Here is a 26,005-nt window from a genome sequence, read left to right as displayed (position 1 = left end):
CGTACGTTACCAATCTCCCACTGAGCACTCCCGCATGTGAGTAAAATGGACCTGCCTTTAGGTATGCAGTGCGAAAACATTCTGGATTTCGGCAGCGATTTCAAACGTGCCGGTTCTTTGGTTCAGGTAGTCCTTAATCGTGGGTAGCGCTTACTTCAGTGACTCGTGTAAGGCGTCTGATCGGCAGCCTTAGTCTGGCTCCCCGCTTCTAAACTGCCGTCTTCGAATTTATCCTGAAATTCGCACTCCTCACAAAAGCATTCAAAGAGGTTTAAGATCCCCAGTTCCCCGTAGAGAGCAGTCTTGAATAAGCACTCAGTGTTCAAATAATTTTTGTGGCGTCTTCAGATTTGTGAATTATACAACCACCATCGTCTACAAGTCCCGTTTTCGGGCATATGTCTGGTTTAAACCAGTTTTTAGAAAATGTGTTTTGGGCGCAAGTATCGGCTAGGATACGGGTTTTGGAAGCAGGTTTAGAGGCGCCCCTCTTCCTCCCTGTGGTGATATACAATATCGCCTCAACTGGATATCAAAGCAGACTGCGCTAGGACGGGGTCGGCTGGACCGCTGCTTGAGACTTGATGCGGTACGTGTACGAGACATGGCCGTGCTTTAATTTACTGGTTTCTAGTAATTTGTAATTGTAATGCATTACTTTCGGCCAGCAATTCCACAGCACAAGTACTTAATTACTCTCGAAATTACTTTAATTGGAAATGCACCACTGCGGATTCTTGTATGTTTGCTTTCGACCCTCGTCTTCCTGGCCGGGTTCATTGGAAGGGGGAACAAAAGCGGGGGTTTACGCGGCTGCGACAGAGTCGCATCGAGACCGGTTTTCCTCGCGTCGACGTCATGTATATGGCTCGCTTCGCTACTGTCTAGTGGCTGCGTCACCTGGGGGCGGATGGAGTCCCGACTGCTCCTTCCAGAAACGTGTTTCAACCCGAAAGCGCTTCGCACGGAAGCGAGGGGAGACTCGGAGCATTGTGGTTGCGCTGGACAAAGGTAGACGCACATGTAAGCTCGTGGTGGCGTTTCCGAGAACGCAGAAGTCCGAAGCAGACGAGCCGATTTGCTACGCTTCCTCCCCGCTTTCCTAGTGCTTCGGTTATGTAACTAACTTCCCGGAACTAGTCGCGCGACGTTTGTGACTCAACAGTGAGAAGGCAAGTTCACACTGGCGAGTCGCAAACGTCGCGCGACCGATTTCGGTCAATTAGTGACGGTTTCCAAAGCACTTGTAAAGTGGGGAAGGAGAGTAAAAAATCGATTTAAGCCTGTCGCGCGACTTCCGCGACTCGCCAGTGTGAACCCACCTTGAATCCGCCTTAACTCTCAGCTGCGACACAAGGCGCCGCTACCATCGCGAAAGCTTCGATGCGCGAAACAGTGCCTTACTGCAGGCCCCTGTTGCTTTCCCGGAAAAGAATGCGGTGCAGGCAATCCACCAATCTACTCTCGCACTCGCATCTTTTGTCGGCAGAGCATGCGGTGTAAAACGCACACTGTGAACGACGCCTGATTAGAATTCCTGAAATTTCGCTAGTATGGAAGCAAAGGGAGCAAGCCAACCAAAGGCTGCATCAACAGCTAACCACGCGTAGTTAGGAACACATTTATTTTAGCATGCAGATGTCCAGGGAGCGTAAAGCCCAGAAATAACCCCAACGCCAAGCCGTCTGAACAGCAGCCAGCAAAAGTTTTCAGTTGCCCAATTTAGCTACAAGTAGTCTAGTTTGACGACATAATGCCCCTTGGAGCATTGCAGAGAGGTCTTCTGGAATAGACCTCTCCCAAGTGGATACAACGTGACGTAACAGGAGCGCTTACGATGAGCGAAACCACCCACTTTCGCTTTTGTCTGCTTTTTGCTTGTGACTTCCGCTTCCCCGCCGACTTTTTTCTGCCGGCTGGTGACGCCTTGCTACTCATCGCAGCCATTATTCTTGACATTATGGCCATAACTAGAGATATTTAGCGTAGCGGAGACGTGCTAGTGTAGAAGTATACCGGCTCGCTGACACAGCAGACCGTTTGTGGCATTATCGGAGAAAGAGCTCGACTTCATGGCATGACGGCGTGTGGCATTTTGTTATGTTTCTTCTTTCTATCTACTGCATCAGTAGTGTATACATGCTCCTGATCTGCATTAAATCCGCTCTGTTGATAGTTAGCGCTTGTCCCGTCGTGTCCTTGGCTTGAGTTGTTCCCGCGCTATGATTACTGCGTTAGAATTAATGTGTTCCCCTTGCAGTTATGAGCGGGTTACCTCGCAGGAATCTCTTAAAATTTTCTGCTGAACAAGTCAGACCTTCTTTTCAATATCCTCCCTTCACTGCTCCGCAGCCGGAACAATAAACAACCCACTCCCCTTGCAACGGTGGCAAATGCCGGTGTCCCTCCTTGTTCCCTGAATCCGAAACGTGTCAGAGCATTTGTACGACCCCCCCCCCCCCCCCCCTCCCCCCCGCCTAGCACAAAGGAAATTGCACTGGGTTGCCCTCATTTCTGCTTCAGCAGAGTGGTTGTTCAGAATGGCGACACCCTTTCCTCCAAAAGGGCACATTTCCGATGTCCACTTTGCAGCGCAACTGCTCTGCAATATCTCTAAAGCTGAATTACAGGAAGGTTTCTTGCAAACAAAAACCTTCGCTCGCAGGACGCGTTTTCATTTCCTGCCCTGCTGACTGAAGGGGTTAGCGTGAGGGGAGATAATTAAGTCACTCCCCCTCCACTGTATTCTTTTTCGAAAAGGTGAGGGGGGGCTGGACCCTAATTGAGCTACCGCAGTCACCACAAGCTTTCCAGAGAGTGTAAAGGGCAGTTGTCGAAAGGTTACAATGATGCATTTTCTTGGCGAGCACTTGTCTCGATAAGCTCCTCGCGTTCGCACCGCTGCATGCTCTGTTGCGTCCTTGCAACAAATTTCCAGTCGTACAAATAAACGGGCATCTCCCCCCTTCCTTCTCGATCAAGAATGCGAGATCACCGTGTGTGAACGAGGGTTTTCGGTTTCAAAAATTGTATACTGCAAGTTGTCAGTTGCATTGATTTTCTTAAGGAATTTCCGTGTAATTTCATTACACATGGGCGGTTTTGAGACAGTAATTACTAATGTAATTTAACTGCTTTTCAAAAGTAGTCTTGCCATGTACGCAGTGGCGTGTCTCGTTTCACGAGATGCGCTATAATTACGGTGCCCACTGTCGTATTCATGCAAACGCGGTTTATGGAGACTCCATCATCCCAAGTTGTGCGTCTTTGGATATTCTGGGAACTTGAGGCACGGCGTCACTGTTAACCGCCTTATACCTGAGATGTCCTTGCAGTTGCGTGGTAGGAGGTGCAAGGGAAAGTTCTGCGATTGTGGTTTAGGGCTTCTTTGAAAGACACTTACTGCATGCCTCCTTGACTCCAGAGAAATTTTGTGACCGGCCGCTTGGAAGAAAATTTTGCCATTCTTACTGCGTGGAATTCCCTCCATGCGGTGCAACGATCAGGCAAAGGGATCCCAGAGAATGTCGGAAAAGCGGGCGTTAACTACGCAAAATAGTTACATTTGGCAGGTAATGCTCCTCGCTGCTGGCATAGCCGAGAAACTTGGGGCCTTGTGAAGAGTCCTAAAGTTCGATCAACAAATGCAGCTTAATTCAACTGAGTTACACATTTTCTCTTGTGTGAAGCTGACATATTTTCAACCTAGGGACACATAGCTCTCAATCTACCTCGCCTGAATGTGACGGTGTATAATCCTTTACAATTCACACTCCTAAAAAATGTTATCAGCAAGGCATACATAAACTGCTCACTTGCTTGTGTCTTGCCTTCATTATGTCCTGTGTATCCTTTCTTCAATTTGCCGTTTGTAAACTGTACCAGATGAACATGATTAGAACCTTTTGGGGGTAGCTTACTCAAGTAATCAATGTGCGTATGTAAATCTTTGATCGTATGAGCATTCATCTTTAGCCCTGCGTCTTTTTCTGGAACGCAACAAAGCTGGTGAGCTAAACATGGGTCATTGATAATTCAACGACTGATGATTGTAGTTTGTGTTTCAGGCAGTGTCTTTTATTTTCCCTTCCTTGCAGGGCAAATGGCCGATCCGACCCAATTTCATGAAGTCACAACCGTTTCTGGAACCCTCGATGCGGGCGTGCTGCGTTGACTGGATGATATTCATCCACGAACTCGTCGGATTATTGCCAGAGACGCTCTTTCTGGCGGTCGTATTCATGGATATCTTCTTACAGGTTGGCACGACTCCTACTTTTACCTTTGAATATCGTTATTCCAAAGCTGCGCCCAATGCGACACCTCTTTCTATTAATATTCAAGGAGTTCGAGCATATCTAACCTACTTAATACTAAGTGACTAGCACACTGCAGGAACATACAGGGTTTTGTACCAACTCTGTCACGGTCATTTGAGCATAACAAAAGAAGCATACTCTCAGGAGCCGTTCGGCCACCCTTCGAGAATTAACAATGCTCATAAGTCTTCTTGTCCCCACCACATCTTTTTAGGTGACATACACTGCCATCTATTGTTGTGCATCGCAACTCGGTCGGGGCTTTCATAGAACATGTTAAGTCATGAATGGACATCATTATCACTGACGCCCATGTGATGATGAACTATTTGTTTCTATTTATTTGTGCCTAAACTTGTTCTTCTTGTTCGGTTCACTATTTTAATTACTCTGCGTTTTTATACCCTGCTGAGTAGGCCCGGGAAAGGCCTGCAGTATTGGTAAATGAATTAATGAGACGCTATAATTAACGCGAACAAACTCAAGTTACCATGTAAGAGTTGCTCAGTCAACATTGTGCGATTGTACCAGTTGCTCTTACTGACAGCATTCAGTAAGAGCTGCGATTGCAGCGGCCGGGGTATTTTAATCGTTCTTATTGCAGTAGTTTATCCATCTCGAGCTTAACCGCGAAGTAAGTTTGTCGCCAATATGCAAGGTGCCACTTTTACCAGTACTGACAGCGCTCAATGTGAGCTGCATTTGCAGTGGCCGAGGTATTTTAGTCGCCCTCGTGGCGCTATAGTCGGGTACAACTCAAGAACGAAGCGGAAAGAACGCCTTCCAGCCAAAGGCGTCGACCCATTTTCGGGACGCCGGGGTTAATCCGATTAAGCCGCGGTTATTGCATATTCATCTTCTGCATCCTGCACGGGGATCGGTCAAGAAGGAGGAATCGGCCGACGCCATTGCCTGGAGGGGCCACTTTTGGGGGCATATCTACCGCTTCGTTCTCGAGTTGTAACCGACTATGGTTGAAATACAAAGCGAGCCTTTCATTATAAAAAGAAAACTTGAATAGTACACAACCTTGGCTTCTTCAATATCGTAGACCTCTTGTTAGGTCCCGCTTTTCCCGCCTTAGCATTGCCTATGCTCAAAGAATTATTAACGAGCCAAGTAGCAAATGCTTCAGGCCCGAAGGTGTGAATGATGTGAAGGAACTGTGACTTGTGCTGCGCAAATGTTTCGCCTTATTTCGACTGCGACGGTAGCATGTACCGTCTTTTGCAAAAGTTTACAATCCACCACGGCGTTCATTTCCGTGGCGCGGTGGGCTGTAAACTTCTGCAACAGACGGTACATGCGCCTTCAGCCTTCGCCGGAACCTGCGAATGAGGAGGGCTTCCTCGCGACCGTGCTCAGTGTCCGCCTTTCCTACATTTCAGGAGAGTCCACAGATGCCCCTTCGCAAGATCAACGCGCTCTGGGCATCTTCACTCTTGCTAGCGGCCAAGAATGAGAACAAGGAAAATGAATGGCGAAGTGAATTCATTAACACAGTACACGAGAGACGAGGCATCAAGGAGGAGGATATAATGGAAATGACGCAGGAAATTCTCCATGTGGTCAAGTGGTTTCAGGCATGTCGCCTGCCCGTCCCCAAGCTGCGTGGCAACTGCGAGAACGCTCAGGTTTGTTCATGTCTTGCTTGGGGCTGCGTTCTTGCCGTGATAGGGTCATTGGGGGATGATGCTGCCCGCATTGTCTTTGCGAAGACAGTGCCCTTGTGCCCTTGAATAGGCTCTCAATAATGTTGCGGCATGCCTAGGATGTTAAAGGACGCCGCTTCACACATATCCTGACTTATCAGCAGTTAAAATTTGAATTCCCGCGTTTTGACGCCTTTGTCTCTACTCGCGTAAGTTTTGCACACTGATGTGTCGCCGCTCTTTAGTCGGCCTCCCCCACTCGGCCCCTCCTACGGCTGCCGACGCGCACGGGAGTTCCCCGGGGGGCGGAGCTCCCCGCCGTGGCCATTGTAGCGGCGTGACGTCAGACAGAGTTGACGCGGCGGACCAATGATAGCCCTCCGCTGCTGACGTAACGAGCGCTGCATGTGGATTCGGGCAAAAGCTCGGCACCGCTGGCTTGAAAAATGTATCTTAACCACATGCGGCTGTCCGGTTGGACGGCGCCGCTGCTGTCCCCGACTACTACCGAACCTTCGATTCTGGAATCGAGAGGAATTCGGCCTGCGACCAATGTTCTCGCGACCTGCTCGAGAAGATTTAATCAGAGTAGCTACCCATCCTTAGGGGCGTTCGTGTGCGACGCTCGTTATAGGCCGAATTTGCGGTGCATACGCACTCTCTGAGGCGTTCTGGGTAGAGCAGTCTATAGGCAACACAAAGGATAGATTGATGGCCGCACACTTTTAGCAAACTTTTCTCTATAGACTATGAATAGACAAAAAGAAATATCTATGGAAGGCAATAGAATCTATAAGAAATAAGGACAAGGTTCTTAGGCACCAGTTTTATTTCCGAGGGAACTGTGCAATATTGTAAGGTATTGTTATGGAAATGCTGGACGTAATGGTCCACTCTTCCGGCATGTAGGAAAATCGCTTTCGTCAAGTGGTTAAGACCGCTACAGAAAACCAATGCAGAACGTTAAAAGTAAAAAAAAAGACAAGCCTGCTGAGGGAGAGATTTAGATATCTATTGATTGTTACAGCGAAATCGGACGCGACATGTGAAAAAAAAAACTGTATTCACCAAATATCGCCTGTTGAAAAGTGCGCCCGTCCAGAATTTCTGGGTATGTGTATTACCGGATTTACTCGCATAGTGAGTATTCCTGGCTACCATCTCTCATCTTCCCCTCTGCAGGCTAGCACAACAGAGGAACTGACAGCCATGTTCATTTTGGAGGTTTCCGTGATGAACCACGAGATGGCTTCGGTGGAACCATCACTGCTGGCTGGTGCAGCTGTGTACTTGATGCTGATGCTTAATGGAAGGCCAGAAAGTTGGTATGTAGCTGAGTTCCTTCTTTTTTCTCAGTAGCTCTAAAAGTTTACGGTGTTAAAGCTTTCTAAAGTTTCCCTGTGCAGGAGTTGTGTGGTGTACGTTCAGTTTTGTGCATTGTATGCGTTCAGAAAGATCAGCCAGTCTTCTCTGAACGCCATTTTTGAAATTCGACCCATCGCCTACATTGTAATTCTGCAAGAAAAAAACGAAACAAGGTGTTTGAGTACTTTCATATGGAAACCGCCGCGCGTGATGAGAAATGCGATTTTAATTAAAAGTCAATTTCAAATGTTTGCAGCTGTCCCACACGTAATAGGTAGCGAATCTGCCTGGTATGCTATATTGTAAGTCAACTGAAAATTCGGTGTTTACAAAAATATTTCAGCCAATAGAAAGATAATTCTGAATTTTTAAGTGAAGCAATCATTTTATATCACATTTCTGAACTTTCAGGTCATATTGACTAAACAACAAAAGCAAGAATTTCTAGTGTTCCGCACATTTTCCACTGTCGCATGAGATTTGTATCAACGGGATTCTGGGATACTGTGGCAATTATTCCTGCTCATAAACATATGTGACACAGATATGTCATTCCGTAAGTGCATCTTTTGTATGTGTCGAAAACGATTGGTATGCTATCTTCCTCACCAGAGAGTTGTTGTCGTCATCAGGATAGTTCCCAGGTATTCAGTGTTACATAAAATTTAAAGCTCCTTGCCGAGAGAGACGTCCTAGAGCTGCTTGTGAATCGCAGGTCTCACAAGCTCAGTTTGAAATAGTGGATGTGAGCGCCAAGCGCAATGCTTTTCCTTTGCAGTTGGGACCGCGAAATGAAGTTCCACTCCGGTCATTCAGCAGAGAGACTGTGGCCATTAGTGAGGCAGATGATCAGGATGACCTTGGACGCATGCGAAGATGCGCAATGGGTATGTATTGTATTTACCTTTTTTGAGCGTACAAATGTAAGGATGCATTGCTTATTGTTACTAAGGGTACAAGTCCGCTTCTCAGTCCCTACTGATTTGTATTATTATGCATAGAAATTTCTTATATGGTCCTTCGTAAGGATTCACTTGCAGGGCCAGTGATGGCGCTACGACACGGCAAGCAAGAAGTAAATTTACCGGAAGCGTACTTTTTTACTCGGTTAATTGCGACGTTGTCATTTATATGCTCATAATTGCTCGTATACACTTCTAAGACAACCCGCCGCGGTGCGTCAGTGGTTATGGTGTTCGGCTGATGAACCGACAGACGCGGGTTTTGGATGCCGGTACTGCGGTCAAATTTCTATAGAGACGAAATTATAGAGGCCCGTGTACTGTGCGATGTCAGTGCACGTTAAAACCCCAGGTGGTCGAAATTTCCGGAGCCCTTCATTACGGCGCCCCTGATAGCCTGGGTCGCTTTGGGGTGTTAGACCCCACTAAACCAAACAAAAAATTCCTAAAAAAACTCTGCATTCACTAGACGCGCCTTTATTCACCTGTAAAAGTGAAACCCTTGTCTTTCCTTGCCACCGTTTTAGTTGTGTTAAGACGCGTGTTTTAGTTGTGTAGTGTTTTGTTTCCAACGAAATTGATCGGCTGCTGGTTGATTATTTTGCAAGTAATGCATAAATGCGTGTAATAAATGTTAAAGAAAAAAGCTCTCGTCGCGCAGTGGAATCGTCGCCTTATCGCAGGCCCGGGTTTTATCCCCGTATATACCAATTTTCTTTCCTTATTTTTCTTCACTGACAGTTCGTACTTTTTTCAATTATGGATTGGTTTGTGGATTATGGTTTGGCTTGTTGAATGGCTATGGATTAGATTCTAGATTGGCTATGGAATGGTGAATGGGTGCCACATCCTGTCCACGCTACTCATACGCCATAAAAGGCTTTCACCTTAAAATTCCCGCATGTATCTGACTGCATGTGTTTGTAAATTGCGCCAGCATGGGACTAATATCTGACGTCGTTCTCTGTTGCAGGCTCCGTGCTACAAGTACAGGAAGCCTAAGTACGAACGTGTAAGCAGCCTCACGCAAGACCAGGCAGCAATCCTTTACAGGATGGCACGGATTCAAGGACAGCGCACCCCGTCCACTATGTCACGCACCTCGCCCGAACCCGCCACACTGCGTCGACTTTTTCCGTTGGAAGGCCCGCCGAATTGGATGTCCATGTCAACTGAGAGCGGCTGAGAACTTTGTACGGATAATGTCATATTGCATGCACAGTGCTTATAAGAACATGTTGAATGGGGGAGGTTTTTGACAGCGCACGAGGGAGCACTGTGGACGGCTAGATTAAATTCGATTGTTATCTAAATTTTTGTGATGTGTAATAATAAAAAAAGTGCATGCTATCAATTTCAGGAGCCCCCGTAGTGGGTCACATGTAAGAGTGAAATAAACATGGTGGATCATTTTCAGTAATTTGTGTTTGTGAAAAAACATTGAATTGACCATGATGATGATGATGTCGCGGTCACACCCTTTACAACAGGAGAACATCAGTTATCAGAGTCCGACCAAAAAAAAAAAAAAACCGGAAAAGCGAGCGCCACCTGTAGTGCAAAGAGGGAAGCTCCACCGGACCTTTCGGTTGGAAAGTTGTTCCCGAGCAGACGTGTGCAAGGCAGCGTTCAGCAGTTCTCGTGCGCTTGTTGTGTGTTTTTAGTGTTGTTTATTTGCCGGAAACGTGCGTTTGCTAACGAAAGAGGAGGAGAACCTCCCATCTGCGTTTTTAGAAAGCGAAGATTTTTCGCGTGGTAGCCTCAAATGTGTGGCAAAACCTCCACTCCACCACCTCCGCTGTTGGCCAGGCTCATCGCGGCTGGTCCTTCAAGGAGGAAGGCTACGTCAGAAACTTCATGAATCTTGAAGCAGCAACGATGAACTAGATTTCGTGAGAGTGGCGTGTGAATACCGGTGCTTATGTGAGAACGGCATGGTTCGTCGTTAGTAACAGCCTTCCTTGTCGTTGGTTTCTCGTCATTGGTACGCTTTCTTGATAGGGCTGCTAACTTGGTACAGCGCATTTTGCTGCTGGGCACACTTAACTGATTAGTAACCGACCCCCCTTATGTAATACCCCCCCAGGGGCCTTTAACGGTCAAATAAATGATGATGGTGATCCGTTGTACTATCTCAATAATGGCTCGTCCTGATACGGCAGAGCGTTGCTTTTTGCGTGCTGACGGACCGCAGGAGCGTTAGAATGACCGGATATACGCGAGGTTGCGCTCTGCCGTGCTCCCACTGTTCAGATTTGACATTGTTGCATTTATGGTGAGTGGTCATACTAGTATATATTCGGTATATACGCACGTGCGTCGATGGCAAAACTCTTCTAGAACCACCGAGCTGCGTGCACTTGGCAGCAAGCGCGAAATACAGCAGGAACATGCGTTTCGAGACGAGCTGGGCGGGAACCTGAGCTTTTCCTTGGTGAATGAAGTAATTCGTGCAGCCGTAGGCCAAGCAATGAGCTGGCATTTAAGGAGCTCACATCATTCGCCGCACTACAGCGACGGAATGCACGGCCAGCTGATGTTTTCCAACCAAAAATCGCCTTCGCAAAAATCGCGCAGAAACTAAACTTTTCCGCAAATGGCCCATTTCGACACCATATTCAGGAATGAGAAGTACGTGAGACTCCGCACTTCAGTACTGAAACTCAGCAACTGACACAAACATGCAACTCATGGAAGAGGTAAGTTTTGCAAGTGTAGAATAGACGTGATAGAGTGATCGATAATGCGAAGAAATTTTTAGAGAAAAATTTAGAGAAGTACAGCCTCCTCACTAATTCATGGCGCTGGGACACGATTCCTCAGACCCTCGTTGGAAGCATTTTACTTTTTCCCGGCCGTTTTATTGAATTTGCAGGGTTGCGAGAAGCATTGAACTCTTCTAGTAAGAATGTTTTTAGGTAAGCGGTGAACTGCTATGACTCCGCTCTCTGGCTTGCTCCATTCTGCGGAGCACTGCCCCACAAGCCCATTGTTGGGTTGGGGAGGCTCGTATGTGTACTATGTAATTTTTTCAAATAAATAATTTTTATTTATTTATTAAGGGCAGCAAGGTTTTCGCTATTGGATGGGAACTTTTTTCGAGGATTCATTAAATGTTCCCATTATAATTCCTTAACATCGATGTAATTGTGTGGCGGCGCGTTGTGGTCACCAAGCATCCATATACAAATTGTGCACTGCAAAGCGGCAGCCGACAAATAATTGATCTGACTTTTTTTTTTCAATAACAAAAAAAATGAATGGCGTACGATTAAGCTTCACCTTTAGTAGTGGAACGGGGCAGCGTGTTGTAGCGCTGCCAGGGTGTCAACACAAGCACGTAAACTGCATCAGACCAACTTGCGAAACAAACTCATCCCAATGCTTATGATATTTATCTGCACAACAGTGAAACTGCATGCATGTGCTTGCAAGAGCGTAAAAAAGCCATAATGAGGAATAGAGAAAATGCCAGCAAGTCATTTGAACCAATTTGCTGAAATCAGTAGAGTGAGCCACCCGGCCAGCCGTACCACCCTCCTCTGGCCGAAAGCAGATTCGGCCATTTCGAACCCAGTAGCTGAAGTAAATCTTTTCAAAACAGGTGCTGTTCTGTTCCCATGCACTGGTGAGGGAACAGAATAGCACCTGTTTTGTAATAAACGCAAATAAACGTCCTTGTCAATGAAACATCCGTCAGAGAGGTACAAACCATGACAACACTGGGGTTGTATTTATAAGCAAATGGAAAAAATAATGACACACTCACTAAACTAAAATGCCCGGTAGAAGCGACGGCGCGATTAATCCGCCGCATAGCTATAATCGAAAACAAGTGGTAAGGGAAAGAGATTTATGTCGACTGGTGCAGGCCTGTGCGCTAAGCAGGATACTCTATGCTGTCCCTTATTTGAAATTTACGAAAGCAGAAAAGGACAAGTTGGATAGCATGATACGGCAGGCCTACAAAGCCGCCTTAGGACTCCCACTAAATGCCTCAATCGAGAGGCTAATGAGGGTAGCAATACACACCACCTACAATGAACTGAAAGCCATTTAATGGCTCAAACGGCGAGATTAGCCAATTCCAGAACTGGCAGGAGTATTATAACCAGGCTTGGAACTGACCATCAACCTACGAACAAAGACGCTAAAGTAGAGAGAGAGAGAGAGACTCTTTAATGAAACACAGAGAATTTAGCCGGCATTTAAAAATCGCTGGCATGCTTCTCTGCGTAGGGAGGGTAATTCGGGAGATAAAGACAGAAGGAGAGCAGAGTGGAAGAGGTAAAAAAAAAAGCGAAGATAAAATGCGGCCATGAAATGGGTACTAAGGATGCAACGGCGAGTATTGATGTAACCCACGGAATGATGGAGTGCATAGTCCGGCAAATGGGCTGCCGAAGTTCACTGCATGAAGAATGCATGAAGGTAACGTGCAAGTGAATATAAAGCTTATCGAGATGCCCAATGTCTTTTTAAATGTGTGAATATAAAGTTCATTGCAAGTCTCTGATGCCTAAGGCAGGCTAAGAGACCTAAAACTTTGTCCATTGTTAGGGGCACTGAGCAGAGCTTCTGCATGCAATATTCATAGTACGCACGCTCGTTAGCATACGCAGGGCACTCAAACAAGATATGCTCCACAGTTTCTATCGCGGCACAGTTGTCACAGTGCGGAATGTTCATTTGTCTAAAACGGTATCGTAAGCCGTTTGTATATGCAGCATTCAGACGAAGTCGGTGATAAAGTGTTTCCAGATGTCGAGGAATTCTGGGTGAGAGTCTTGATCTAAGATGTGGGTCGACTGAGTGAATAAATTGGTACTGATGTGTCGGCAAACTCCAAAGCCGATACGTTTCTTCGGAAGCAAAACTTTTAGCCATCTGGAACGCATCAGATTTCGTGAAAAAAGTTCTAATGTATCTCCGATGTTGATGGCCCTTACGGGCCGCTTCATTTGCTTTTTCATTAGCCTGAATGCCACAGTGAGCAGGTACCCACTGATATGTTATGCAGTGGCCTGCGGCAATAGCTAAATGATGTAGATATCCGATGTGCGGGGAAACTGGCTGGTGATTCGTTTTCTTCAGCAGGTTGGCCAGGATCTGCCGAGATGCTTTCGAATCGGTGAAGATAACCCAACGGCCGGCGGTTCGGCGCAGGATGTAAGAAACAGCTTCCTTAACGCCGTGAAGCTCAGCTGTCGTAGAGGATGTCCTCCGCTGCAGCCGGTAAGAAAGGGCATGGCCTGTTGAGGACACATAAAGGCCGCATGAAGAGGTTTCTTTAGTAGTTGAACCATCGGTGAAGATATGGCTGTGCTGCCTATATTCCTCCGTTAAGTAGGCGAGAGTAGTTTGGAGAAGCGCTGCCTGTGGCATGCGGCTCTTTGCATTCACACCTGGAACAAACTTCTTCACATTTAGAGGAGAGAGTGTCCATGGAGGAAAGGCCAGAGGTAGTAGTTTCTGTGGCTGATTAATAGTAGGGATGGGCAGGAGCTGCACTGCCTGGCCAAAGCTAGAGTTGCTGTGAGTTAGGTGGGCACGGTGCAGGAAGTGCTTCTTCCCTTGAAGAACATGGCGGAGATGGGTACGCATAGTTTCCTGGGCGGCAATCAGCTGTAGTGGGAGACATCCTGCCTCCGCTACTTTTCCTGATGCAGAGGAACCCTTTGGGAGGCCAAGCCATATTCGCAGGCAGTTGTTCCGTGCGGCAACGAGAGACTTATTGCTTGATGTAGATAATCTTTGAAACACTGGTAGACAGTAGCGCAAGGTTCCTTCAACGTAGGCTTCTTCAAGCAGAAGCATTGATCGGCAGTTTCTACCCCACCTTGTTCCCGCCATGAACCTAAACACTTGCGATGCTGCAGTGATCCTCTCGCGAAGTTTTTTTTATCTGAGGTGTCCATGACAGATTATAGTCGATTACAACACCCAGGAATCGCTGAGATCGTACATATGGTAGCGATCGTCCGCCTAGGAGCAGCGGATATCGAGTCATCGTTTTTCTTGTAAACGCCATTGCAACACTCTTTTCTGGCGAGAGACGAAGACCTCTGGAAGCCAGCTACATCGAAATGTGCAATAGCGCTCTCTATAGACGTTGCTGGGTGATATAGCGCGAGCGTGATGCGGTCCAGATGCAGATATCATCAGCATAAATTGTTATACGGACCCCTCGCGGAAGGTTTCTTCTTATGTGTATAAGGGCAATACTGAACAGGAGAGGGCTGAGCACCGCTCCCTGTGGTACGCCCCTCTCCACTGCGTGAAAGAGTGTTGGACCGTTTGGAGTGGTCATAAAAATTTGCCGTTCTTTCAAATAATGCCCAATCCATTTGTATAGCTTTCCTCCAAGGCCAAGACTGGCAAAGGCGGCGAGAATTGCATGGTGAAAGACAGAGTCAAAGGCGGCCTTGATGTCTAGGAAAACGGCTGTCGGGATGTACCCAGCATGAAGGTACTCCTCAATTGATGAGACGAGGGCGATGATATTGTTGCGGGAAAGAATATATTTACAGATATTTACAAATAGACAAGAACAGCTGCGAGCGGCACCGAGAACACAGTCCGAACTTCGTTGTCCTCTTCTACTCTTCAAACTCGTGCCATCGCTCTTTGTCGTTGTCGTCTACCCGCATCAGGACCCCCGGCTGCTGAAGCGCCGTCTCGGCGTTAGGGCGGCGACGTATGGGCGTCGTGATAAGGTTTAAGGCGACAGACGTGGACGATGTCGGTGGTGGCGCCAGAGGACGATGGCGAGGTTTCAAGGGGAGCAATTTCATAGTTCACGTCAGTAACCCGGCGCACGACACGGTAAGGGCCACGGTAGTGCGAAAGGAGCTTCTCGGAGAGACCGACGCTGCGAGAGGGCGTCCAGAGAAGGACGAGTGATCCCGGGGTAAATTCGACGGCCTGGTGACGGCGGTCGTAGGCTGACTTCTGGGAAACTTGAGAGGCTTGGAGCCTACTACGTGCTATTTGGCGCGCCAGCGTGGCCTGGGAGATGGCGTCCCGAGCGTAAGCAGTGGTGGGGGCTGAAGAAGGCGGCAAGAGTGTGTCCAAAGGCAGGGTGGGATGCCTACCAAACAAAAGGTAGAAAGGAGAATAGCCTGTTCTGTCATGAAGGGAAGAGTTATATGCAAATGTCACATAAGGCAAGGCTGCGTCCCAATCTCGGTGGTCTGGCGATACGTACATGGCTAACATGTCGGTGAGCGTGCGGTTGAACCTTTCCGTAAGCCCATTGGTTTGTGGGTGGTAAGCTGTCGCGAGCTGGTGCTGCGTGTCACACGAACGAAGAATGTCGTGAACTACTCTGGATAGAAAATAACGACCGCGGTCGGTGAGCAGTTGACGAGGGGCGCCGTGGTGAAGGATGACGTCTTGCAGAAGAAAATCGGCAACATCGGTAGCGCAGCTGGACGGCAAAGCACGCGTGATGGCGTACCGAGTCGTATAATCAGTTGCGACAGCGATCCACTTGTTGCCGGAGAGGGACGTCGGAAAAGGGCCAAGAAGGTCGAGGCCAACACGGTGAAAAGGTTCCGGAGGTATGTCGATGGGTTGCAGAAGACCGGCAGGCAAAGTGGAGGGCCTTTTCCGACGTTGACACAGGTCGCAAGCGGCCACGTAACGCTTGACGGAACGATAGAGACCAGGCCAAAAGAAGCGATGCCGCACCCGAGCGTACGTGCGGGACACGCCAAGGTGACCGGCTGTCGGCAGGTCGTGCAGTTCTTCAAGGACAGAAGAGCGTAGATGTTGGGGTATCACGAGAAGGAGCGGAGGGCCATCGGAGCGTAGGTTTCGGCGATACAAAATGCCGTTCTGGAGCACATAAAGGTTCAGAGACGGAGATCGGTTTGCAGAACGGATGCCATCAAAGATAGGACGTAAAGATGAGTCGTGGCGCTGTTCGTTGGCAATATCGGCAAGATCGGAGATAGCTAAGAGGCAGGGCAGGGTCTCAGCGTCCTCTAGGTCAGGTGGTTCCACAGGGTATCGGGGTAAACAGTCAGCGTCCTGGTGATGGCGCCCTGACTTGTACACGACGGAGTATGAGTATTCTTGGAGGCGCAGTGCCCAGCGACCAAGGCGACCGGTGGGATCTTTTAGTGAAGACAGCCAACAGAGAGCGTGGTGATCAGTGACAACAGCGAATGAACGGCCGAACAGGTAGGGTCTGAATTTAGCCACTGCCCAGACAAGGGCAAGACACTCGCGCTCAGTAATGGTGTAATTTTGCTCTGCGGCTGAAAGTAGGCGGCTGGCATAAGCGATGACTCGATCTTGACCCTGTTGACGTTGGGCAAGTACGGCGCCGATGCCATACCCGGAGGCGTCCGTGCGAACCTCTGTGGGAGACGACGGGTCAAAATGTGCTAAGATGGGCGGAGTGGTCAGCAAATTGACGAGGGATGAAAATGAGTTCTCTTGAGCAGGGCCCCAGGTAAAGGGGGTGTCGTTCTTCAGAAGATCGGTGAGGGGACGAGCGATGCCGGCGAAATCTTTGATAAAACGGCGAAAATACGAGCACAAGCCGACAAAGCTGCGCACATCTTTCGACGACCTTGGAAGAGGAAACTCCTTCACAGCTTGAATTTTGATGGGATCTGGGCGTACACCAGAAGCGTCAACGAGGTGTCCGAGAATAGTGAGTTGGCGACGACCGAACTTGCATTTCGATGAGTTCAGCTGAAGGCCGGCGTTACGAAACACTGTCAGAATATTAGAGAGGCGCTCGAGGTGCGTGGAAAAAGTAGGCGAGAAAACCACAACATCGTCTAGGTAACAGAGGCAAGTGGACCATTTAAAGCCACGAAGAAGGGAGTCCATCATTCGTTCGAAGGTAGCCGGGGCGTTACAGAGGCCGAACGGCATGACTTTAACCCTTTATGAGACATAAAGTTGTGAGCAATGCACACCGGCTGTTCAGGGCGGGATTCTTTTTCTTATCAGCTTTTTATGAAATATGCAAATTTTGAGTTCTCTAGAGTTAGCGGTTTTCGAGATAAAAGTGGGACACAGGAGTCCCACCGCACTATGAGTGCGTTTGAGAAAGTGGGACATATGTGTCCCGCTGACCTCTGAAGCACAGTCGCTCAAGAAAAAAAGTAATTTTATTTTGTACAGAAGGGTGCGCATACCAATAACAAAGTACGGAAAATACAAAAGCCTACTTTCTATGATAAAAAATCTAAAAATGTGGATCTATGTCAAGCACTCAGTCACTTTCAGAGAATGAACATAGCACAAAAGGGCATTATTTGCAGATTTCGTCAGTAAAAAGAAAGGTTGAAATCTACCCTTCATGGCGAATACCGGCTGAAAAGCGCGCCAAAATCTACTGAAAACCGCACGCAACGCACGCAAGGGGATCGGATCGATTGAGGCACAGGTATGTGCTGCCTCCGCTCGGCGCTCTTGTAAAGAGCCATCAAGACAGCTTCTTTGAACGTCCACGAGATGGCAGTAAAAGCAAAAACGAAATTGATTCGAGCGGTTTTAACCACAAAAGTCAGTGTAACCACGAAAAAAGTGGGACATATGAGTCGCTAACGATGGATTTGCATCATCCTGATTCTCCGCCCTGTCGGCATGTATTTCATTACCACGTAAGTCGTCCAGGAGTCTAAATACCAGCTCAACTACTTCCTGTATGGACAGAGACTTCCGTGCATGAAAGAGAATGAAACTCCCATCAACCGATGAGCGGCAAAAGAGCTTTAGACTGGATATGCTTCCCGAAATATATGGATGAGCAATGCTGAATTTGACTATGCAAAACTTTTTTTGCAAACAGTACACACAGGACAAACGAAAATGATGTATAAAGCACATTTAAGAACTAGTCAGTAAAAAGAAAACTTTTGAAACTTGTCGTTCATAATCAACCGGCTGGACAGAGTGCCAAAATCTGCTGAAAATAGCATGCACCGCGCGCAAGTAGAACAGTTCGCTTGAGACGCACACCTGTGTGGTAAGTGCGCCACTGAATACCACATTGCTATTAAAACAGCTTCCTTGGACATCCAGGAAGTTGCAGTGAAAATTTAAGCGAAATTAATTTATCGGTTTTCAGCTCAAAAAGCAAAACATTACCAAAACAAAAGTGGGACATATGAGTCCCGCTGTCCCACAAAGGGTTAAACTGGTATAAGCCATCAGGCGTCACGAAGGCGGTCTTCTCGCGGTCCTTTTCATCAACGGCAATTTGCCAGTACCCCGATCGAAGATCAATTGAAGAGAAATATTTGGCGCCGTGGAGGCAGTCTAAAGCATCATCGATCCTTGGGAGTGGATATACGTCTTTTTTTGTGATGCGGTTGAGGTGCCGATAATCAACGCAGAAGCGCCAGCTGCCGTCCTTCTTTTTCACCAGGACGACTGGTGAAGCCCAAGGACTTGACGAGGGCTCGATGATGTCTTTTGCGAGCATCTTGTCCACCTCTTGATTTATGACGGTGCGTTCGGCGCTGGACACTCGGTACGGACGTCTACGGAGAGGAGCGGAATCACCGGTGTTTATGTGATGCGTCACCACAGAGGTCCGAGCCAAAACACGGCTATCAAAGTCGAAGATGTCGCGGAAGGATGATAAGAGACACCTAAGATCTCGAGCTTGCATTGGCGGTAGGTCAGAAGCGATCATGTCGGCGTAGTCGTCCGTTGGGTTCTCAGTTGATGGGTCCGCAGGCAGCCGGCATTGCTGAGTGGAAGGGAAGCAGGTGTCCACCACTGATATCACACATTCGGCAGCAGGGCACAGCGTGGCGACTGAGATGCCTTGCGGGAGCGGTTGGATGGATGAACCAAAGTTCAGGACCGGAAGGTACGCTCGGTTGGCCGACATTGTAAATACAATGTGTGGAAGCGCAATGCTGCGCGTCAGGGCGACGTCAAGTTCCGGAGTGACTACGTAGTGACCATCAGGTACAGGCGGAACAGATGAGAAAGAAATGTAAGTTGCGGCTTGAGGCGGTAGACGGACAAAGTCGACAGCACAAAGACGGTGTATAACTGGGGACGGCGACTCAGCAGAAAGAGGAAGGTCAAGCTGAACAACATTAGTGGCGCAGTCAATGAGGGCTGAATGCTCAGACAGGAAGTCGAGGCCAAGAATGACTTCATGAGGGCACTGGTCCAGAACAGAGAACAGAACGGATGTATGGCGGCCGGATATGGTCACACGGGCTGTGCATAGTCCAACAACATGAGGCGTTCCGCCGTCGGCAACGCGAAGAACGGCTTTGGGTGCAGGGGTCAGTACTTTTCGGAAGCGGCGTCGTAGGGCTGAACTCATGACGGATACGTGCGCGCCTGTATCGATCAGGGCTCGCACAGGCACTCCATCGACATGAATGGCGAGCAAATTATGGTGTGCGCGAAGGGCTAATCGAGGATTTTGGGACTGGGGCTGTACTGCAGCATCACCTCCAGACACTGCAGCGTCTAGTTTTCCGCTTGCGAGCGTCCGTAGGGGCCAGGAGAGGAGCGACGGCGTTGGGGCGAACGAGACTGTCGACGCAGGGGGGACGGGGAGCGGCTGGAGCGGGGAATCTGGCCGTCGACTGAAGCACTGTGCTGGGCTGGAGGGGGCGTGTAGTGGCTGGGCTGTTCGTCGTCGCGGTGGGAGCTGAGAGGACGGTATGTGCTGCGACGGGACCAATAATTTCGACAGTGGCGGGAGATGTGGCCAATGCGGTGGCAATGGAAACAAATGGGCCTGTCGTCGGTTGTCCGCCAATCGTTAGGGTTTCGCCGACGTGGAGTGAAGTACGAAGGTCGTCCAGGAGCAATCGCAGTGATTTCGGGTGGTGGTGAAGACCGTACAGGGCTGACGGGCTGGAAACCAAGGTTTGCAAGCTCTTGGCGGACGACAGCCTGTACCAGAGAGATGGTAGGCAAGCGGTTGTCGCTATCATGTAGATGCAGGGGGGGCAGGGGACATAGCTTCGAGCTCGCGTCGGATGATGCGGGTCACATTTTCTGGGGGCGCTGGAGTTTCCCGGTGTCGCAGGTCTTCACATGAAGAAGTCGCAGCAGTGTTGGGCAGGCGTGTGTACGGCTGGCTAATACGCCTGCTTTTGGCTTCCTCGAAGCGTCGACATTCCTTAATAATTCCGTCGACTGTAGTGCAGTTCTTGTATACTAGCAAGTTGAAGGCATCGTCGGCGATTCCCTTCAACACGTGGCCGACTTTGTCAGACTCGGGCATGTTGGCGTCAACTTTGTGACAGAGGGCCAGCACATCTTGAATGTACGACACATAGGACTCCGTAGATGTTTGAGCTCGGGAGGCGAGGTCCTTCTTAGCGGCAAGCGTTCGGCCGAGCGGCCGTCCAAACAATTCGCGGAGTTTCTCTTTGCACACGTCCCAGCTGGTCAGATGGTCTTCGTGCGTCTCATACCAGACCCGGGCAGTGTCTTTTAGATAGAATATTACATTTGCGAGCATGAGGGTCGGATCCCAGCGGTTGTAGGTTCTCACTCGCTCGTACATGTTGATCCAGTCGTCGACGTCAGTGTTGTCGGTACCAGAAAAGGTCCCAGGGTCACGAGGGGGAGAAAGAACGAGTGATGTCATGGCCGGGGCTGCGGTTTGCTGGGCGGCGTCTTGGGTCATGATGAGTGAAGGCAACTGCCGGCCGCTGCGGAGCTCCGTCGTCGGTAGACGTAGGGGAAAGCCGCACCTCCACCAAATATGTTGCGGGAAAGAATATATTTACAGATATTTACAAATAGACAAGAACATCTGCGAGCGGCACCGAGAACACAGTCCGAACTTCGTTGTCCTCTTCTACTCTTCCCACTCGTGCCATCGCTCTTTGTCGTCGTCGTCTACCCGCATCAATATTGTCAGTCGCAGACCTGTTTTGAAGGAACCCGTTCATTTCTTGGGGGAACTAAGTCCAAGAACAGACCCCTGTACCGCAGGGGTCTGTTCTTGGACCCCTTCTTTTTCTGATTTACATCAATGATACTGTTTTGGATCTTACCTGCAAAGTTCGGCTCTATGCTGACGATTGTGTGGTTTACACTGTTGTGGAAAATTCCTCTGATGCGTTAAAACTACAGCGAAACTTGGATTCCATCCAGTCCTGGTGCTCAAAATGGCAAATGTCTTTGAATGCCACAAGATGCCAATTTGTCTCTTTCACTCGAAAGCGTTCCCCATTACAAACAAATTACTCACTACATAATGTTCCCTTGCAAAAAGTACTTGAATACAAGTACCTCGGCGTTTATTTTTCATCTAACCTAACATGGACGAGGCAAGTTGAGTACACTACATCCAAAGCCTGCAGAATGCTTAATTTCTTAAAAAGAAATTTCAATAAAGCACCGTCTAATGTCAAACAACTCCTGTATTTCACTTACATCCGACCAATTCTTGAATATGCCTGTCCTGTATGGGACCCCCAGTTTGCTTACTTATGTGATATGCTCGAGCGCGTCCAAAATAATGCTGCGAGATTTGTGTCCAATAATTACAGCTTCTCAACTAGTGTCACGTCTCTTAAAAACCACCTTGGCTGGGGATCTTTAGCTAACCGTAGGAAACATTTGAGATTACAAATCATGCATCGCATCTATTTTGGAAAGCTGAGCATTGACAAAGACCGGTATCTACTTCAACCTCATTTTTTTTCTAGACGAGTTGATCATAAGTGGAAGATCCGAGAGATTAAGTGTCGCACAGATGTTTACAAAACCTCGTTCTTTCCACGGACGATCAATGAGTGGAACAGGCTACCAGCCGGCGTCACTGAGTGCTGCACGAAGGTCAATTCCGCGCTTTTTTATCTGATGTGTGACGTGGCGCGCAGTTGTCTTGCGCGTGTCTTTTTCATTTCATTAGTGTCATTTTATTTCTGGAGCGTGGTTGTCTTCCTTCAGTGCATGTTTTTCCTCATCTATTAGTTGTGTGATTGTATTTCTGTTATTATGTGTACTTTCGGCCAAATGAGCAGAAGTTATTGTGTTCCCCCCCCCCCTGCAGTAATGCCCTTGGGCGCTGCGGGTATCTGTAATAAATAAATAAAGAAATAATAAATGGCTAGCGGCGACCTTAGCGGCCCACTCGGTGCCCAAGGCTTGAACGCCCATGTCCGAGCTGACCAGAACGGCGTCCCATTTCTCATGAGAAGGAATTTGTACTAGATCCTCCGGTGGTGGTGGTTCTTTGCATCGCAATAGTGTGTGATCATATACGGCTGTTTCGGCACAGAACCTGCGCTCGGAGTTGAAGACATCCCGGTATATTTTTGCCAACAGATAGGGACTAAGAAAGGACTACGTTTGGAGTCTTCTCCGGGCGGTCTCTTTTGCCTCATACAACGTTTTGTCAAGTGCTGGAAATTTGTGAATTTGCAATTTGTAATGGCTTGTGATATTTTGGAAAGATGCCAGCCCCTCCTTCATGGATACGGTCGACGCACCGACTCGGTTGACGAAACCTCGAGCCATGTTGTGGGCCGCCTCGTTTCACGCATTCCCCAACCCCGGCAACCATTATGTCAATTTATTTCTAAGGCTGCCTGGTCAATTTTAGATTCTATTGTGCCACAGTCGAGATTCTGCCCATGTGATCAACGCCAATGAGCACAACGAACGCCGAAGGCCTATGGCTTGAGCGCCGCGTTTCTGGCACAACGTTGTCAATGCCAACGCATGCAGCGCACATCTGTCACTACCGCCACGTAGCTTAAAGCACGATTAAGGCGTGCACTGTTCCAAGACGGTAGTTATGCGCCTTCCCTCTGGTTCAGGTGTCCACCGAGATGTGTGAGACAGACAGTGCGCTATTTCTTTTCCTCAACAGCCAATTTTCCGATTTTGCCCTCTGCTTTCCAAGCTCCCGCTCCATTGGTTTCGCAGCTGCTGGTTACAGCGACGGCGACGCCGCGAAGCGCAGAAACGGGCGCCAAAGAGCTGCGCTCTAAAAGAAACGACACGCAGGCATTCGAATAGCGTGAAGCGAATCTATTTGCTAGTGATGAAACGCAGCCACTGCGCGGAAGAAAAAGGAAGCACTGTTTATGTACGCGAGAGACGCGATCAACTACGGCAAAGTTTTGCTCATTGTCTTCAAGGCGCGGCGCAAAACAATAATATACTTCAAAGACAAAACAAGTTTCCAAGCGTCGCATATGACGCCCTCCGGTGAATATTCTGCCGCTCGTGCACGGCATAGCGGTGGTTCATATGCAAGGGCCCAGTCATTTCCGCAGTGGGAACATAGAACAGGTCGTGGTCTTCCGCTTGCGACGTTGTGGCGTCGCGACGCCGCTGCAACTGTCGGCCCCCGTTACCTCGTTCAGCAGCGCCTTCTCGGAAAGGGTCATCAGCAGCAGCGAGAAGACCATCATATGGACGGCTGCCACCCCCACTGGGAGCGCGGAGAGGTCGCTGGGAAGGACGCGCTCGACGACCTTGAACGCCTCCGACGCCATGGCGCCCAGCCTGCCGAATGTGTACGCCCCGGAGAAGGCCACGCTCCGGACCTGGGTGGGGAACAGCGCCACAGTGTGGACGCAGAGCAGGACGTAGGCGATGTTTAGCAGCAACTCCCGCCACATGAGGCCCAACAGAGCCGAAAATTTGAGGCCCAAGAAGTGCAAGGCCGCCTGGAAAAGCAGTAGCAGGGAGACCGCCAGCAGAAAGACTACCAGGGGCTCCCGTCGGCCATGATGCCTGATGATGAAGTAGGCTATGGCCATGGCCGGCACGTTACCACCGATGATAACCCACTTGACAGCCGAGAAGTACGGCAGGTCAAGGTTCCGGTAGTAGTAGTTGACGAACAATGTGAACCAGCAGCTGAAGATTACGAAGCAGTGAGCCAAGACGGTCCGCGACATGTAGCGCTGCCGTGGTTGGTAAACTGGCGGATGCCGTTCTTCCTGCTGGTCGCGGTGAGCAGTTCCTGCTCTACCGGCGCGGGCAGCCAGCATCTCCTTGACCAGATCCAGGCGTTCGATGACGACCTCGGGCTCTTCGTTGTTTATGCGGGCGGCCCAGAGGGCGACTCCTCGGGCTTCGTGGAAGCGCTTGTTGACGATGAGCCAGTGGGGCGACTCCTCGGTGAAGTACACCGTCAGGATGAGCGACAGCGCCGGGGCCACCAGCCCCGCGTGGCAGATGCTCCAGTCGAGCGCCAGGTACGCGATGAAGCCCACGTACCCCGGCGCGAGCGCAGTGGGCCAGCAGACGGCGAGCGCGCAGAAGGCCTCCCGTGGTCCCGGTGGCGTTGATTCGAACAGGAGCACGAAGGCCACGACCTCGAGCGCGCTCACGGCCGCCGAGGACACGAAGCGCAGCGCTACAAACACGGCCGCCGTGGGCGCCAGTGGGGTGGCCACTCCGGAGAACAGGAGGGCGCCCAGTGAGGCCCACATGATGGGCCTGCGACCTCAGCGGTTGGACGCGAGCCCCGCGCATGGCACGGACAGTCCTCCTGCGCATATGAGGGCCCCGCTGAAGAGTTGCTGGTACCAGGCACGGTCACAGACCAAGTTCCAGTGGACCACCACTGTGCGGCCTGTCATGTGCGTGTCGTAGTCCCAGGCGTCGCAAGCGACCACGACCCGAGCGTCGCCCTCGGCATCCGCGCCACTTTCTCCCACTGTCGCTGCGAGCGGCGTCTCGTAGCGGTGGCAGCTATTGAACCTTGCTGCGGAGCCTGGCGACCGTGGCACGGACAGGTTCTTCCAGGCCTCGGCGCTCGTGTTGGAGTACTCGGCGCTGGGGCGGCACCAGTGGTCCACGGGCTCCAGATCGATGGTGAGGGCGAAGCTGTACGTGTAGGCGACGAACGTGGTGATCTCCGCGCAGAGCAGCACCAGCTTCTGGAAGCGTCAGAAACCGAACACGACCATGGTCTGGAAGACCGTCTCCATCTCACTGTCCGAAACAGGCTCGGTCACGGGATGGAACAAGCTCGGCAGCAATGCTGACACCATGCTGCGGGAGCGCTTTCGTTTCGCCATGATTCTCTCGATGGTTCGTTGGCTGTCTCGAAAGCAATAGCCCTCCTTGGTGTTGTTCACCTGTAATCGCAGAACGTCCTTTCTTCGTCTTCTCTAGATGGCAGCTCGCGCTCAGGCTTAATGGAACATACCCACGGCGGGGGATTGGCCAGGGTGCATAGCCGGATGCTGTTGTTGTTGTTGTAGCCTTTGACACGAATGGCACATACCCACACTGGGGGATCGGCCAAGAATCGGGAGGTAAAGGTGGGTATTCACCTGTACACAGTAAAGGCAAAAGAAAAGCACACGGGAGAAGAGCACCGGGGGAATCTACCACAAGAAGGGCTGGGAGAGGATGCCCGTGTCCAAGACACGGGCTGGTCATCGTTCTCCTTTCTATCTGATGAGAACGTGCACTGACAGCATTGAAACCGTGGGCTCCCCTGTCTCCTTGTCTATAAGCTTTTCATAGCTACCTACAGTCGAATACAACTCAAGAACACAGCCGCAAATGCTCCATAAAATACGCGGTAAACGCTTAAAATGGCATGATATAAAGTTGAAGCGCACAACGAGACATGTCTGACCAACACGCCCAAAAACCACTTTGCTTAAAATAAAATGGCGCTCACAGATTTTCCGGACGTTATCTCCTGTGATGCCACATTGTCATCATGAGAACCGGTGGAGTGGTAACTCTGCATTAAAAATAATTCCCCTCG

At 49.5% G+C, this 26,005-nt stretch overlaps 1 pseudogene; it reads right to left on the bottom strand.

Moving 5' to 3' along the window:
- Nucleotides 1-23,531: 23,531 nt before the first annotated feature.
- On the bottom strand, nucleotides 23,532-25,301 carry LOC149335597 (solute carrier family 22 member 4-like; annotated as a pseudogene).
- Nucleotides 25,302-26,005: the final 704 nt, after the last annotated feature.

Source organism: Amblyomma mixtum, chromosome 7, assembly GCF_055824585.1.
Source record: "Amblyomma mixtum isolate Tamu chromosome 7, ASM5582458v1, whole genome shotgun sequence".
Taxonomy (NCBI): Eukaryota; Metazoa; Arthropoda; class Arachnida; order Ixodida; family Ixodidae; genus Amblyomma; species Amblyomma mixtum.
This window is presented reverse-complemented; position numbering and strand designations above follow the sequence as displayed.